This window comes from Lonchura striata, chromosome 1 (genome assembly GCF_050655825.1).
Source record: "Lonchura striata isolate lonStrDom1 chromosome 1, ASM5065582v1, whole genome shotgun sequence".
NCBI lineage: Eukaryota > Metazoa > Chordata > Aves > Passeriformes > Estrildidae > Lonchura > Lonchura striata.
The window spans coordinates 107,087,951-107,106,100 of record NC_140703.1 but is presented as its reverse complement, the minus strand read 5'-3'; the positions used below and the strand labels follow the sequence as shown (position 1 = coordinate 107,106,100).

General features: G+C 36.1%; 1 protein-coding gene across 3 annotated transcripts in view; it reads right to left on the bottom strand.

The window, feature by feature from the left end:
• The window catches only part of IL1RAPL1 (interleukin 1 receptor accessory protein like 1), a 678,558-nt gene that overhangs the window by 527,308 nt on the left and 133,100 nt on the right, over nucleotides 1-18,150 (bottom strand). The window lies entirely within an intron of this gene.

Here is an 18,150-nt window from a genome sequence, read left to right as displayed (position 1 = left end):
GCCCACACACACACATCACACACAAGCTTGTCAGCAAGATGGTGATTAATAGAGTGCTTCTTATTAGCATTGGGTGCTAACTTTTTCTGACTCATGTTGGCAGGTGCGCCTCTGTTGCTGGAGGCAACTGTGATAAAACAGGGAGATCTGGAAGAAACCATTGAAACAGCCAGCTTTGGGAATTAAATCAGAGATTTGAAATCTGTTATTATGATTTCAGTCATGAGGAAAATAAATCCAACTATGCGAGTTTGAGCTTTTGCACCATTCACAGCTCTTATCAGTATGAGAAAGCAGCCCCCTGAGAGTTTGGTATTTTCACACACAGGCATTGTGAAGCTTTATTGTTGTGTTTGATAGCACAGTGATTGTGAGGCTCCATGTGGCTCTGCCCCAGAGGCAGCTCTCAAAAGCCCTACTGTCTCAGCTCAGAGTCACTCAGACTGCCTCTGGCACTCAAAAATCAGCAGTGCTGATGATGCCACGACTCTTTGCCATCCAGATGAGATCAGTCCTCCAGACTGATGCACAATGGAAAGAATGAAAAGTGTTTTCACTAGAATCCTCCTTATGTCTTACTGCACATACTATGCTCCTCAGCAGGAAAAGCCAGAAAATGCCCTGGACAAGCAAATGAAGAGCAAGAGTACTTTTAACATGAAGAATTAAATCACAGTAAGCAACTACCATCTACATACAAGCGATAATGTATCAGCTATTTGTACTATTCTCCTCTTATAATTACATAGGAAAGGGACTTCTGGTGCACAGAGAGAGAGAATATTTCTGAATAATTCAAGAAGGACTTTTTAAATGCCAAGCTGACAGGCAGTTGCCCTAGCTGGAGCCAGGAAGCACTCATTTGGCTACCAAGAACACAATGGCTTGAGCAACAGCTGGAATTAACATGGGGTGTTAATCCTACAAATAGTAACAGATACCACCAGTCTGGTGGTTTTTCCTGAGAGATGCAGCAGGCTGCTGGCACATCAGACAAAGACAGTTACACTTCTCTCCCATGCTCAAGCTGTGCTTCATAAGCCATATTGCCACTTCACAATAAAAAATAAACTGAGGTTATATACAGTGCTGTGCACCCAAAGATATCACCTATTGTGTTTCTCCATTTAAAATTTAGGTTTTACGTGGGAACATGTAGTGATAAAGGCATATATTTTCTTAGATATCTGAGGAAGTGACTCTTTAGAAATGTTAATCCAATCAATAAACTCAAAATGTTAGAGGACAAAAACTGTGAATCTTTAGTATATGTAAACAGTTCCCATACAAAAAAAAAAAAAAAATACTGTCAAGTACATGATAAAAGGTGACTGAGATTGAAAGATTACCAATTAACATACACTGCTGGCATGCTGTTATAATCTTATATTAAAGAGGCTCTTTTACTGTTCAAAACAACTGCAGGATTCAATAACCAAAATATATCCAACAGAAAGTTTTTACACTCATACAAAGATCTTAGAGCCATATTTTAACTGTATGCCCATGTAATTATAACCCAAGAAAAATTTGAACAGACTTCAATTTTTAAATTAATTCATATTTCCTATTATGAAAGAATTAAAAGAGTAAATTATTTTTCTTTGTCCTTGCTACAAAGAAATAATCAGGAGCATTGAGTGGGTAGACTTCTATTTACAACAATAAAAGAAAAACCACAAACCATTGCCTGCAGGCATGAAAGACACCTTTGGGATTGGCACTTCGTAAAATTCTTTTGGCTTAATAGACACATAGCTGTTTATATATTATATAGAGAAGGTCCTATTCCTCAGACACTTAAATTCTCTACTCAGAGAAAAGGTACACAATTTCTGATTACATATCCATTGGCACAAGCACCCAGCAAATAACCATAAATAAGAGTTGGGGAGAAAGACTGTGTTTCAGGCTTGCAGACGTTACCTAAATTTAGGGCTAGATTTGAGCCAGTTACTCATAGTTTTTTCTCCCAGATCTATTTGTTTTACATAAATTGATTGCATGTCCTATATTCAGAACAGAAACTTTTTGCCAATGTCCTTTGCAGCACTATAGCAAAGCTAAAATGGAAAATACCAAAAACTTGAACCATTAGGGTTTTATCTAAATCTCAGACCCTGAATTCCTGAAGTCAAATGTTTTGAAAAGAAAAGGAAAAAAAGAAGACAGACCTTTAATCCGTCTGAGATAGAGAAAGAAGGGAGTCACAGGGATGAGTATAAACTCTTAGCCCCAGTCTAACAATGCTTTTAGTCCCTTGCATTTGGAAATACAGAGGAATGGATGGATTAAGATGAAAAAAGGAGAGACAGATCAAATGAATCCAGATAAAAAAATCCCATAGAATAAATAGCAAAAGTCAGATTTATTTTAAGCCTAATATTTCTAATCAAAACTTTAATTTCCAAAGGTCCATAAGATAATCAAAGAGCTTTGAAAAAGTACTCAGACTATCAGAATAGCATTTATTCTTTATCTTAAATATAAGTATACTTTTTAAAAAGATTAAAAGACTGAATTGAGAAATAAGAGATGTTCTTTGACAAAAATATTCATACTGAAAATTCAGAAATAGAATAACTGTTTTGTCAGATCAGCTGAAACTCTTCTATGCATCTCAAGCAGAGGAGACAAAACAATGTCATATTCATTTTATCTTTAAAAAGTAACATAGTGTTAAAAATATTCAATGGGAAGATTTGCATAAATGTTGTTTTGTAATACTTTGCAGTGCTGTCTTCAGCTTTAAGAACCTAAATCTGTCACTGTACTTTTGTGCTGTGTTTATCAACAGGTCAAAAATCCCAAAACAAAAAAAAGTCCATCAATATCACAACACATAAGTAAAACTAGTTAGAAGACAGTTTTAAAACTGGAAAATATGTTTAGGAGGAAAAAATTCCTTGTGGTGGGTTGGCCTTGGCTGCCTGAAACCCATGCAGCAATCTTTGTTATAAAAGACAACCCACCACAACCATTCTTCCAAAGGTTAAACAACCACTCTATAAAAATGTTTGCCTGACAGCTAATCCAGTTTTCTAGCTCCCACTTTCAGACATATTGGAACTTCCAGTATTCATGACTTTTCCTCCTACATCATGGATATTTGCATTAATGTCAGTGGGTATTAGAAAGAATTATGACTTTGAGCATTAATTTTCATAATTTCATTTGCTATTCACTGCAATAATACTAGTTGAAATAAATTTGTTTTGTAGTAATGCAGATGCCATATCTATTTCCAAAACCACTTTGTTCTAATATACACTGGTTTACTATTAAAATTTGGTGCCACCAGACAATTTATTAAAGGTTTGTATTGTAGACATGTAGACAAGCTTAGCAAATAACTGCCTGAATATTCATTAAAAAATTAGTCCATAGAGGCTATGTAGATCATCCCAAAACTCACTATCAGGAAGGTTTAACTGATTAAATTCTGGAATAATATCCTGTAATAAATAAATAAACTGCAGCACTCAAAAATCCATCCCTGACTTTTCAGTTTCTGCCTAACAAATCTCTAACTCTGTGAAATATACATATACAATTATCACTTGGTCAGTTTTGAAATAATAAAATGCAGGACACCCTTTCCTCTGCGGATGCAACAGGATTCCTCCTTACAACAGTAATATCCACCATAATGGAAAGACTACACTTTTGCCACAAAAAAACCTTTTTGTTGTTTCTGTTGTTTAAAGCACAACAAAACAATCAGTCAGAAAACTAAAAAAAAATTTGTTTAAGAAAAAAAGTTAGAGAAAATGAAGGAGTATGGATAACTATACCTCTTTTTTTTTAGGATTTTTTTTTTTTTTTAATATCATAGAAATGTGCTGACAGATCTCTGACATGAATTTTTGGAGATTTTCCAGTATTGAAATTTCTCCCAGTATTTCAACATACATTTTAAACTTTGTCATTTAAATAAAAAAAGTTAAGAATGATTAAATGCCAGCAGAATAGAAGGTTCTGTTTGTTGGGTTTTTAATTTTTTTTAAAATACATAATTAACAGTTCTTCAGAATTATTTAAATGTCAGTGTCATACTTCTTTTAACTAACTCTTCCACCATCACGCAGTAAGTGAAGGAGGAATCAGTGTGCAAAATAAATGAGGGTAAAACTGCCCTCTAACAGCTGTTTTGGTGATTCACTGATTAAAGGTTTTTAAAAACAAAGTAAACCAGAATTTCATGGCAGATTGCTCAGGTTAATTAGTCTCTCTGAAGAGTCTAACAGCATAACCTGAGTGACAGCATTTAGAAGGATAAGTTGTCTCTTTACCACAGTAATCATAGGACACAAAAATATATAAACATTATGCATGATTAAGACTGATGGAAGTGGCACTAATTTCAAAAAAGGACAGATCAGTTCTGCATGTCCATGCAACAACCAGCCCAGCAGAGAAACCCTAATGTACCTCAGAGACTTGAAACTCATTGAGATCAGCTCTTAGGGGCACGGGAAGGAATAGAGCAACAACCAAAAAATTCTCACATTCAAAACATGAGTAGAAGTGAATTTTTACAATGGTGAGGTTGTGGATCTGCTTTCCTGGAAGGTTTCCAAAGATGAGGATGCCTCTACTGAGCAGGAAATCTACTACATTAAGATGGAAGCAGAGCCTTATCCAACAGCCTCCAAGAACATTTCTTTTACTCCTATTTGCTGTGAACATTTTAGATTGACTGAACATCTGCACTTTGAGGATGTTTTTTCCCCTTGGAATTCATGGAAATATGCATGGTTAACTAGAGATTTTGCTAACCAAGCAACATGACTGTGTCTCAGGACAATCTATTTGTACTTAGGAACACCATGTGTAATTACAGAATTCAGACTGAATACTGCTTGTGTGCCTGAAGTTTTTAATAGCCAGTGAACTTAAATGTCTAAAATTTGAGTTTTATAATTTTAACATTGTGTCCACTATTCTAGTGTCTTAGCTGTGCATTGCCAGTCAGAAGTTTTGTAAGAAATATATTAGCTGCTGAAAGGATGAAATCTAGAACTGAGTGACCAGATAAAACAGTTTTTGCTGTATTAGACATAATGATAATTTAGGGTTTCTGTTAGTGGCAAAAGCACCAGTATTCCCACATCTGACACTCTATTCTCTGCCAAGGCATGACAAATGATAAAATAAGATGTTCTGAATACTGACAGATTCCATGTCCCAGAGATCACAGACCAGTACTGTCACCCCTCAGGAACATCTTTTTAAAAGTCATGGTATGCTTATAGAAAGAGCTCTGGACTTTGAGCTCAACTTTGAGTTGATTAACTATTTTTAGAAGTGAATATTATTAAAATGGTTTGTGGGGTTTTTTGTTTGGTTGGTTTTTGTTTGTTTTTTGTTTATTTGCTTGTGGCTTTTATTTTCCATCAGAAGTCACCTGGACATAGAGAAACTTTCTTCATGGTATATAAGATTTAAAGCCAAACTGCTAAGATGTGCAAGGAAAAAGGACTTGGACAGGACAGATGCCAGAGTTTCTGTAAAATGAAAAATAATAGCAAATTAAAATACTACTAGCTTAGCACAAAATATTGAAACCAGACTACATTATTAGTAGTAATAGGCAAGACATTAAACAATAAAAAATTGTAAATAAATTTATGGTACTCCTGTTCTAGATTTATTAGGACTCTGTATGTCATTATGAAAAGTACATACAGAATACAAAATATATTACCTTTGATGAAGATAAATTCTGTTGGGTCACAATATAATTTTATAGGAAGACAATCTAATTTACATATACAGGCATTTCAGATTTTCAGTAGAACTCTAAGTAGCATAATTTCTGTTGTATCAGAACAAAGAACAAAGAAGCCAGAATATATTGTATAAACTCTTCATTTGGATCATGGTGTCTTGTAATTTCTGTAAAGAAACCTATCAAATTCCATACATAATTCTCCCTCAAGGAAAATTAAGTCAAAACCACTTAAATTTAGATATCCCTCTCTTTTTTTGAAAGGAATTTTAGTGTTAAAGACAAATGGAGATGTTTGCCTAGTTTTCTATAGGAATGAAGGACTAACTAATGAAGGGAAATCTCATTACAAATAAAGTGATAAATTTGAAGAGAGGATAATTAAAAAAAATCTATCTAGTTTTTTTTTTCTTTATCCTTGTATTTTGTTTCTCATCTGGTAAAAATTAATTTCCATGACACATTCAATTTTTATAAGCCAAGGTATCTTTCACAGGTGACAAAAGCCTCACTTAAATTCACATACACACAGTTTCAGTATGAAAGCCTTATGCTTAAAAATTCCTAATCAACAGGGATGTTTTCAGTTTGCCTGAGTAAGTGCAGAAATTTCATCACACACAAATGAAACCTGATCAGAAGACACCTTGATGCATTTGTCAGAGAGAGTGCATGATTTGGCTTCATAACTGAGACCTTGCAGTGATCCATAAAAAAATTGAAGGAAAAGTTAAAAACTTGGAACCTGACCACATTTTCTCTTTGTTCTGTGCTTTTCCTCCAATATAAGTTAATATTTGATAGAGAACTATCACCTTCTAGTGATAAATCATCCACGGAAATGCTGTCTCTAGTGAGGTGAGATGCATCAAAATGGTTTTTTACTATTTTTCCTTCTATAATTTTTACTGCTGCTGAAGATGTTCTGTCTCTGAGGGTTTTTTGTAAAATACCTTTTCAACACCTAAATTATGTTAAAAAAAAAAAAGGAATTTAAAAAACTAAACTTAAGCAAGCTAAGACTATGTTGGAGGGAGAAAGCTGTAGTTCCATTTAGGGTTTCCTCCTTAACTTTGGAGGCATGACCTAACCACCAGGTTGGCTGGCACTACTCAAATGGTGAAGCTGTGGGATTTTAATAGGTAAGCAAGAAAAAGTAAGAGAAATATGGGGCATAGGAATAGTACCTAGGCTGTCTTAAGGATATTTACTTTGAAGAATGAGAAGAAAGGATTCTAGAAACATATCTGGATATAGTTTGAGTTTATCACACTAGGTTTATTTTAAAATACGCTTAGTTGGTGTAATCAAATACAACCTACCAAACAGATACAGCAAAGGTTTAGTTTCATTAAAATGTGAATGGACTTTAAGAGTGTGAACTGAAGCACAAATCCACAGGGAAAATATGTGATTATGAGCAGTCTGATGACATCTCAATAACTAGTCCTCCCGCTTGTCACAAATTATTCCTCCCATGGTGTTTAGCATGAGTTATAATGAAAAAATACTCATTAAGTTAGCAACAATGCTGAAAAGTTGCCTTTTGAAAAGGTTCCCATAGTTGTTTTTTATTTACTCTGAAGAGCTATACTGCTACCACATTTACAGAATCAGCCCTGTACTTTATATTTTTCAGTATATTTCAGAGGATAAAAAGTTTGTATATGATTTGTTCAATTTTACAGGATAAATACTTCATTGTAAACTGTCATTCCATAGATAAACTCTATGCAGCTATTGCTTGGAACTAGGTTATCCAAAAATCAGACTAATACATTTAACCTTGCTTTCAGTTCAGGTGTTCCTGGGAAGAAAGCTTTAGAGAGGATGCTGATTTTTTTTCCCTTTTAATGCTTGTATTAAAAACAAATTAAAGTGTTCAATGCTCCATTGCCATGGGAGGAGGTGAGGGGGTCAGAGGGCTAGAAGGCATCTCTGCTCCACTACTGTTTTGTATTAAAGTAATCAGTTCTGTGGCATGATCCAGTAAATATACGCAGAGAATTGGCCAATTCTCTTAGAACAAGGATTTGGAAGACAACGTCAGAAAGAAGTGACAGTTGAGAGAGAGAGATACATTTTAGTTACTAAAGACTTCTCTCTTCCTCAGCCCTTTAACTCAAAATAAAGATAAGAGATTGTGGAATGTGTATGCCTTATGTTTTCTTTTGGGGTATTCAATTACCTACTATTTCTGAGAGTACTCAGACACTCAATCTACAGCATCAAGTCTGAAAACAAACACTATTCAGGCAGGAAAAATGGGTCCTAGGTAAGAGTAGTTAATAATATTCTCATCTAGATAAACTACAGACTGTGGATCCTAACTTCTTTCCCACCTTTGTAGCCCAAGAAAGAGTTCCTGTCCCAAAGAACCTACCCTCCAATCAGTGTTTTTTATAGCACTGTTATATTTCCCTGCAATGGGATTCATTGCAAGCTGATAATAGTTCTGTTCAAAGACTAAGGTTTTCAGGAGGACTTGTTCTTTCATTTAGATAGATAACTTTAGAAGTTCCATCTACACAGCTGCAATTCTATGCAAAGGTAATGGTATCAGTATTCACAAGAGAATGATACAAAGACCAGCACTCTACTCTAAAAATGCCGCCTGCCTCACATTGGGCTCCAATTAAAAATGTGGGAGTTGGATGGTGGGTGCTGCTGCCTATTATCTGTTCCCAACAAACCTCTCCTGTAGAAAAGCAGGTTGGGTTGATATTCAGGCAACGCAGTCAGATCCACACACAACACTCAGCACAGCTGGCTCAGTGAGAGAGGCAGAAGGGTCCTTTTGCAAGGTTTTATTTCAGCAGTGTGCCACATGGGGTGGCTGAAGGAAACCCAAGCAAAAAGAGGACAACCACGTGCTGCAGACAGCTTGATAAAGGGGAAGGGATGGGGGATGGAGATAAGGGCAGGGCAAAGGAGATTGGTCTCCAGGGGAGAGGGCTCAACCACCAGGGGTATCCAATCAATGAGGGAACAGGGAAAGGAGAAACCAGGGTAGGTTGCAAAATATAGGGATCAGTGAGACAGAAGTCCATGGAAGAGTCTTGTCTTTTCCCCCAGGAGGAATGAAATTTTGTCTTTCCAGGGCAATGAGCTTGGGAATTGTCTGAAGGGAGAGAGTTCATGGGATGCTACACTACACAGGGACACATTCTGTTGCAAAACATAATGAGATACTAGGCAAAAAAGTGAATACCAGAAAAAAAAAAGAAGGCTAAAATGCAGATTTCCATTTGGCTGGAGTTCTACAGAAAGTTGAAATAAGAAATGAAGGTTATGTAACTGCTTAGAAAAAGCAATTTTTTGGCCCATTGGCTCTGTGTATTTTATTTTAGAGTTCACAACTAAAGAACATAATTTTTTCCTATTTTTCAGGCTGCCTTAATTTAATTTTTTTTGTCTTGGTTTTTATGTCTAAGTAAAATGGTTAGGTAATTATTAGTAATGGAAGAAATAATTACATGATCACAATTACTTCAGTGAATAAACTGTAATCATTGAGCTTTCTATGAGAACACATTGGACATTAAGTTCTTCAAGTGTAAGTTATACCATGTACTCTTAAACTCATGATTATAGTTCTTTCTAAACAAGTAAAGGGAAGTGTTGATTGTATTTACAGACTATCTCTTTTATTATTATGGTGTATTTCCTATATTTACAACTGAAGGAAAGCTCACTGTCCACACATTTAGTGATATAAATTGCAAACGTTTATTGCAGTCAATAAGGACAGTGAATTTATACCAAGTAAAGATGCATTCTACCTTTTTTAAAGGGTGACTTGTAATGCATAAAGGGATGAAGGTGAGCTAGTCCTAAACTTTGTTTAATGGTTTAAAAATATACTAGGCTTCTCTGTGAGAAAAGTGTAGTGAAAATTAACAGAAAATGCAATTACAACTAGTGATGCACTTCATCAGCTGAACCATAATACAGTAAAACCCAGGTGCCATTCTGGGAATAGAAGTTTTTAGTAAATAGTTTCCTTTAAAATAGACAGATGCAAAGAACATATTTTTCATTGACTACTTTTTTTTCCTACAATCTCTTTACTTGAAAAATATGTTGTAGACGAACTAGTATTGCCAATACTGTCTGCAAGCCTGTTCTTTTTCTATTCTGCAAAATGAAAAGAAACAATCAATTTGAACACATTCATTTCACAAAGACATCCTCTACTACCACTTAGGAAATGGTACTGTTTGAGTAAATTTCTGTAAAGCTTGTACTGTGATAAATTTCTTCAGAAAAGAGAAAATATTATTCATATGAAAAGTGGATACTTTAACACCTTAGTTTAATAAAAAAAAAAAAAAAGTTTGTTTAAATTATGGTAAACATATGGCTGCATTTAGAAGGTTTTAACACTAGGTTGTAATGACATTACAACAGTACATTTTATGCATTATTATTTAAATAAAACATGTTTTCTTTGATCCTTACCATAGAGAAGCCTTAAAACCTAAACACCCTGATCATGTTCATACTTAACCCAGCCATTAAACCCTACAAGATCTTTCTCCTTCTCTGACCTTTTCTTAGCTTTCAAACAGGAAAAAAAAAAAAAAAAAAAAAAAAAAGGCAGGAAACAGAAATTTTGACCTCTAGAAATAATTTGCTCCACAAAGCTTTTGTGACACACAAGAGGGTAGAAAAGGGAGAATGCATAACCTAGGCTGGAGGTTTTCTCTGAAGGATATTCTTTTATTGTACATGTATGGGGTGCAGTTGGCAAATTTTTGGTAGTGGGAGAGACACAAGGCTGGATTCTTTGCGAAGATGCCAGAAGCTCCCCCATGTCCAATAGAGCCATTCCGTATAGCTCCAGGACTGATCCATCACTGGCCATGGCTGAGTTTATGGGCTATACTGATAGTGCCCATGGGATAACATATTTAAGAAGAGAAAACAATGATACACAAATGTAGCTGGGAATGAGATGTGAAAATAAGTGAGAGAAGTAGTTCTGAAGAGACCAGTGAAGAAGGAGGGCAGGAGGTGCTACAGGCACCTGAGAGCAAAGACTCCCCTGCCGTCCATGGTGAGGAAGGATGTCCTCCTGCAGCCCACAGAAGTACAGAGTGGAGGAGTGATCCACATGCAGCCTATGAAGAACCCCACGACAGAGCAGGAAGATGTGCCTGCAGGAAGCTGTGACCCTGCGGAGACCCCACACTGGAGCAATTTTCCTGGGAGTGCCTGTGGCCCTTCAGAGAAGACCCCACACTGGAACAAGTTTGCTGACAAGTCTTGTGACCCCATGGGGGATCCAGGATTCCAGAAGGAATTCACCCTGTGGAGAGTATTTCTATTGGGGCAGTTTGTGAAGGACTGTCTACACTGGAGTGGGCAGTCTGAGGAGAAAGAGTGATAATGTGTGATGAACTGACTACAATCCCCATTCCCTGTGCACCTGCACTGCCTGGGCAGAGGAGGTGGAGGAATCGAGAGTGAAGTTGAGTCTGGTAAGAAGGGAAGGAGGGACGAAGGTGCTTTTTCAATTGGTTTTTATTATCCTATTCTCTTACTAATTATCAATAAGTTCCATTAATTTTCTCACTTCGAGCTGTTTTACCCAGGACAGTTACTGATAAGAGATCTCTTTCAGTCCTTTATCCTGATTCATGAGCTTTTTTGTCATATTTTCTCACCCTGTCCAGTTGAGGAGGGTGAGTGGTAGAGCAGCTTGGTGGGCACCTGGCATCCAGTCAAGGTTAATCCAGCACAATATCATATTAGTTTTTGGCATGTTCCTGTTCTGTGTTCAGTTATTATATCTGTGGTTATACAGGACACACACCTCACCCTGGAAAGAAATTCCTCAAGCCCCACAGCTGAAAGACGGGAAGGGAGCCAATTGCTTTGGAGTATAAGTACAAACATCAGTCAAGAAGAAATGAAAAATGGACATAAAACTAGTCATGTTTACAATGAATTACCAATTATTCTATTTCAGCTCACGCTGCACTGGGCCTTAGTTAATAAGTAGTGCCACCAAGATGAATTCACTAAACACTTAGAAAGACTATTAATAAGACTGAATTTTCTTGGCAGTAGAAAAAAAACTTGGCTTACATCCCCATGCTTTTCCAGAACCAAATGAAATGGAAAGTAATGCTTTTCTCACCACCGATCTCTCAATGTATTTTATAAGCCATTTGCACATATTGAGTAAGATAGGAAAAGCACAAGAATCACCCTTTCCTTCCCTAGGTAATATTTATGATCTTAGGATGCCTTCTTAGCTTCAGAACTGCAGTGACTGAGAAATGTTCACAGCATTTCTGCATAAAACAGTGAGAATAAAATATGTAGAGAAGTCATCTTGCCTCTCTGATCAGTAGTGAAGGAACGGTGGATAGAAAAGCCACAATAATATTTCTTCAGTCCATCAAATTATATAAAAGTCAAACCCACAGCAGGCATTGATGATTTTGATTTTTACAAAAGTCAACAAAGTTACACAGATCAAACTCTAAAATACAAAATGCAAAATTTCTACATTACGGATGAATTGCCCATATTATGGATTGAATTTATACATTATGGATGAATTTGCACTAGAGAAACACCCTTGAACGGAAATTTATCTCACTGCCAAGTCATTGAGCTGAAATATGGATCTTCTTTTGTTTGTTCAACATACACTGTATAAGTGCTGATTTGGCATTACTTTTAGGTGTGAGACAGGACACCCAGAAAGGTCATCTGCTTTATCCTGACTGCTGCACTGTGGCTCAAATGGGGATGCTGCTGGGGTAAAAGGGCATAGTTGTCATCTTGAGAGTAATGGTGTGTGCTCAGAAATAATTTCTGAGTGTAAATGCACAGCTCAGAATAAGACCACAGTCATGGATCAATAGAGCTGTGCAGCTGACACTGAAGGACAGCAGTCCCAGAAGCTTCAAAAGTATATCAAGAATGCAAAATTTTCTTAGAGATCCAGAGAAAAATGCAAAAATTTTGCAAACCAAGGAGGCACTGAAAACTATTGGAATGAAGATCTATCCTGATAGGACACAGCAGATTGGGAAGACCTATCTTCATACACCTTGTATTAATCTACTAGATCTAGAATATCTAGGATTTGTTGATGGGAAAAATTGCCTTCAGCAGTTGAATTCCTGCACAGATGTACCTCTGGCCATTAGCTCCTTTCACAGTATTTTTGGCCTCCATATTTAAGAGAAAGGATGGGGCTCTTCCCCCTCACTGGTGATTCATTATTCCATACACACTAATATTAGTAAGACAAGAACTTTCTTAATGAACTGGAAAATTTGGTAACAGTTAACAGGTGCTCATGCTGGTAAAAGAAGCCTGTCCAGAAAACGGCTGTGAGAAATTAAGTGGAAGAATCTGTACTTCTGAAAACAGAAATTTTCCCTGTACTATCCTCAATTATTATTTCCTTAGTTAAAGAAAATTAAATGTTATTTTTTTTTCCATGAAAAGTAATATAAGTTTATGCCTTTGCACTTTACACAAGAGGATCACTACTTTGTAATGAAGGAGTTGCAGAGGGTTTTGATGTCAAGCTGAGGACAATAAGGAAAATATGTCAAAATTACAGGGTGCCACATCAAAGGGTAATCAGTTTGAAAGCTGGGAACTCACAGAAGGAATTATTATCTGCTTCATCACAGTACTTACATAACCCTTTAAACTAAATATCTGTAACTTTATTAAACCAAGTATTATTCTATATCTAAATTAAAACAACCTGAAACATGAGTCATTAAGAGACCTTCTGACTTTTTCCTAATCCAAAGCAATTTTTTCCATAAGAGTTCCACCATATCAAAATTGTATAGAGAACAAGTCAAAGGTTCTCTTTTATTTCATTACATTTGTTTGTCCACGGTAGTCATGAGATAGACACTCTGTCATCCAACAGGGAGGAACAGCAAGTCGGTACCTCTTTGTACTGCCACACAAATCTACCACATTGGCCTTTTCTGCAATAAAGGTAATAGATAATTTATAGAACAGATTTCTTCCAATGGATTTAAAATTTCTCACAAAATAATATTCTGCATCAAGTTTTTTCATACAAGTGTTTCACATTATAAAAATGTTCACATCCATGAAGCATCAATGTGCTGCAACATGTATCAGCTGAAGCCAAACATGGGCAAGACCTTGAACCTTTGCAAGCCTAAGACCTTCTTAGATATTGACGTTGTAGCTGATACATAATATATTAGCAAACACTGCATTCTGGACGGGAAGATCATAAAATTAACAACATGAGCAGAGAAACAGTTTGCAGGAATCATCACCACTGGTTGTATTCTTCAACCTTGCATCCAACCTGAAAAGCCTCAGGCTGAAGATTCCTTGCAGTTTTATTATATGGGCATAATAGTTCACATGCAAGCCTTACAATGAGTGATTTACTGCTGTGTTACCCAGATTTGATTCTTTCCACTTTCATTGGGACTCCTGTATTCCTAGTCTCTATTATCTGTGTATTCATCTGTACCTAATGTGACCTGCAAGCAGCTTAAGGAAAAAGGTTCTAACTAACGACTCACTTCATCCTGAGAGTATCTGCCTCTGGATAGAATTCTGTCTCCCTAGACTTCAAACAGGAAGATGGAAGGACCTAGATTAAACCAAAATCAGGAGAGATCAATACAGAATCACAGAACCGTAGAACCACTAAGGTTGGAAAAGACCTCCAAGATTATCAAGTACAACCATTAACTCAGCACCATTTGCATTCACCACTAAACCATGTCTCCAAGCCCACAATCACATTTTGAACCCTCCTGGGATGGCCATGACCCTGAGTATCACTCAGAAACGCCTGTTTACATGGACAGAAAAGTCAGTCATGAGCCATCCTGATTAAGGTATGGTTTCAAATTAATGTACACAATTTCAAATACACACTTTACCTATGATGTCTCTGTATCTGGAATATTTTCTTTACATTTTTATTTTCATTTCAGACTATTCTGGGATGTGTTCCTGAGCAAACTCTCAACTCACTAAACTTTTCCTAAAAAAGAAAGAATAAAAAAAAAAGCCTTCTCTGCCTTACTGGTAAGCCTTAGGGTTCATTCATATCAGCTGTATCTGAAGGGGATAGGTGCATCAGTATACTGGATAGAAGATTCCTGACACCTTTTAAAGACTATTTTTAGAGTCTCTGCTGGGAAGTGGGCTCTCATCTGTACATTACAGTAAACAACTGCCAATTCTGAATAATCAATAACCCAGCAATGTAGGAAGTTCAACTTTACAGTGAAATATGTTATATATGATTACGATATTTCGGTTAATCAACAATGTTTTAATTTTTTTTGAAAACCTGAAAGGGAAAAATATTTTTTTTTGAGCATTATACCATGTTTTTCACTGATACAGGCAAACCTAAGGAAATAAATATTCATGGCTAACTCCTATATATTCTTCATGCCAAGACAGTGAGAAGAAGTATGGGTACAGATCTACAGGTTGCAAGATGTGGCTGGGGGTTTGTATTCTATTGCCATCTGCTAGAGGTGGGGCAGTTTTCTTCTGTTAATTGAGCCACCTGTTAAAACCAGGTGGGCCAGTTTGCTTTATCTCTTCCACAACCAATCCTCCCTCTGGAAAATATCTCCTGTTAATGGGCCTCAGAGTGTCACTGCATGACTGATAAAATTACATCATCCCGTTATGAGATGATCTGCCCATGGGAGAAGCCAAGCATTCCTACCTGGATATAATCTGAGACTCAGAACACCTCAGTCAGCCTTTTTCCACTGGACTCCCAGAGGAAGACCAAGCCCATGTACACCACCCCTGGACCTTCAGAGGAAAACTCCACCCTTCCTCAGGATCACTGCTCCAACAGAACCACAGCTGGCACTTCAGGACTGCTGCAGCCACCATGGAATGGGACTGCTACCAACACCCTGACCCACAGGGTGTCAGGTCATATTCTGACTCTGTCAGTGTTGTTTTGTATTACTGCATTTTTATTTTTATTTTTCCTAATAAAAAACTATTATTCATACTCCCATATCTTTGCCTGAAAACCTTGTAATTTCAAAATTATAATAATTTGGAGGGAGGGTGTTTACATTTTCCATTTCAAGGGAGGCTCCTGCCTTCCTTAGCAGATATGCACCTTTTCAAATCAAGACAGTACATTACTGCCACAGTAGGATTGTTTGAGAATTGAGTCATGGAGGAATGAAGAAGAAAATTTAAGAATCAAAAAATGCTGAGAATTAAGATAACATTATTATCTCATTACCTTTTCAATAGATGTAAAATGTCCTTGCACCCTTCCTAGTACAAAATGAATAAAAATTCTCTTAAACACTTAGATCCCATAAATAAGTAACCTAAGCAGTGTGCATTATTGAAAAATTAATTAGTCTGCCTTATTTTCTTTCTTCAGCCACAAACATATTTGATCTCAGCAAGTTGTACATTTGCATCATGTCCAGCATATAAAAAATAAATACAATAGATATCATTTATATGTCTCCTCTCACCATTTACTTGTGATAAAAAGCTGCACAAGCCACATTAAATCTGTTATGGATATTAAATGAATGGTCTGTCAAAGATAAAAATAATTAAATTGCACTTTGGAATTTAAGCTGAAGAGACTAACACAAGATGTTTATTTACTATTGTTGCCAACAGAGTTTCCTTTGGTAAATGGAAGTATTGTAATTTTTCTTCCTCTAACATTTTCACACACCTCATTGCCCATCTACACAATCTTCCTGAGATAGCAAAATGTTCTAAAGTATAAGACACGTTTCCTCTTAAAAAACATTTTGGCATGAGGAACCACACTTGACAATTTCAGGCTGCAAAGCTGCATTGTATTTTAATAAAAGGAGACAAAAATGTTGTATTTACTCATCAATATAACAAAGTAAGAACCTGCTTATCAGCGATATCTCTAACTAAGCAAATGGATACCACCTGATGGTGAAATTCCAGGAAATATCCAATTCTTTTGTTAAATACTGTATTTTCAGCTGGTAAAGATGCTAGAGTAAACATTTTGACAAAATCACTAAATACAGCCCTCAGAATTATTACAAAATCTTAGAGACTCTTTAAAGTCTAGAAATCTTCCAAGAGGCCTCTATTATATATTTTGGATCCATAACTATATGCTTTTTGGAACAGTGACTGCCAGCTTCCAATATATGGATGGTGAAAACCAAGAAGACTAAGAAAAAAATAACAATTTAAGTACTTAGATTTTAAAAATACCAAAAACCTGCAATCAAAAGAAATAAAAAACACCCAAGCAAATCTGTAGGAAAAGAAATCTCTATTTGTTTAATGAACACACTCCACAGGACTTCATTTAGCTGGAAATCCTGAACCTTGAATTGCCATTAAGTAGTCATGTTAGACATACAGATTTTGTACAAGTCTATGTCAATATTAGTTTCAATTTCAGTGCATATCGACATCAAAGCAGGATGCAGAAAACAACTTACAAAGGAAAAATGTGACACGAAGCCTGGATATTTTAATTGTTGGCAGACCCATCAATGCCTGGTATTTTTCTTGTTTTCCTTACTTATCTTTAATGACTCCTTCTTTCATGGGTTAGATGGTGTTATTTTCAATGACTGAAATCAATAAAAAATGTTAATTCCTTCACAAATATCTACAAAGATAAATAAAGATAGATTTTTTTTCATTGAGATCTTTTCACCAGAAAAATTACTGCTTATATTTACTACATTTGATTTTGAAGGCTCTGAACAAACACCTACTGGAACTACGCTGATGTTCAACAGCCTTGAATTTCGCCTTTAGAAAATTGTCAACTTTTACTCAGAAAAATGAGTGCATGGTTGAAATTACATTAGAGGCTGCTGCACTTCTCAACACCCAGGTTCACACTAACATTATTGTGTTGCCCAAATGCCTTCAGGGGATAGTGGCCCTGTGATGTCAGTGGCCAATGCAGCAGGCAGCAGGTGAAAAATGTACAGGGTCCTGGAATGCACCATAACTCTGTGAAGTAAACAATGTATTAGAGGGGTAGCTCAATCATAATTTAGGAGACAAATTGTAGGAATAGTCCTTGAAACCAGAAGGAATGTCATGACATGGGCACAGATACAAAATGATATAAAAGGATCTTGACAGAATTCTTTCCAAAATCAGGATCTTTGTTATTTAAAAAACAGAGTTCGCCTGTGTAATCCAGTTCCATAGGTATCTTAATGAAGTCCAGGAACATATCTTTATTGATCTCAGAGAATATTGAAATAAATATTTACAGTAGATAGATTTTAATATTTGTCTTAAATAATTCAAGGCATGTAAATATCAGGAAGTTGTTTAACCAGCATGCAGGGTATTCAATTTGAAAAAAAATTTAAATTAGACAACTGGAAAATCTTAATGATTAGGCTTGA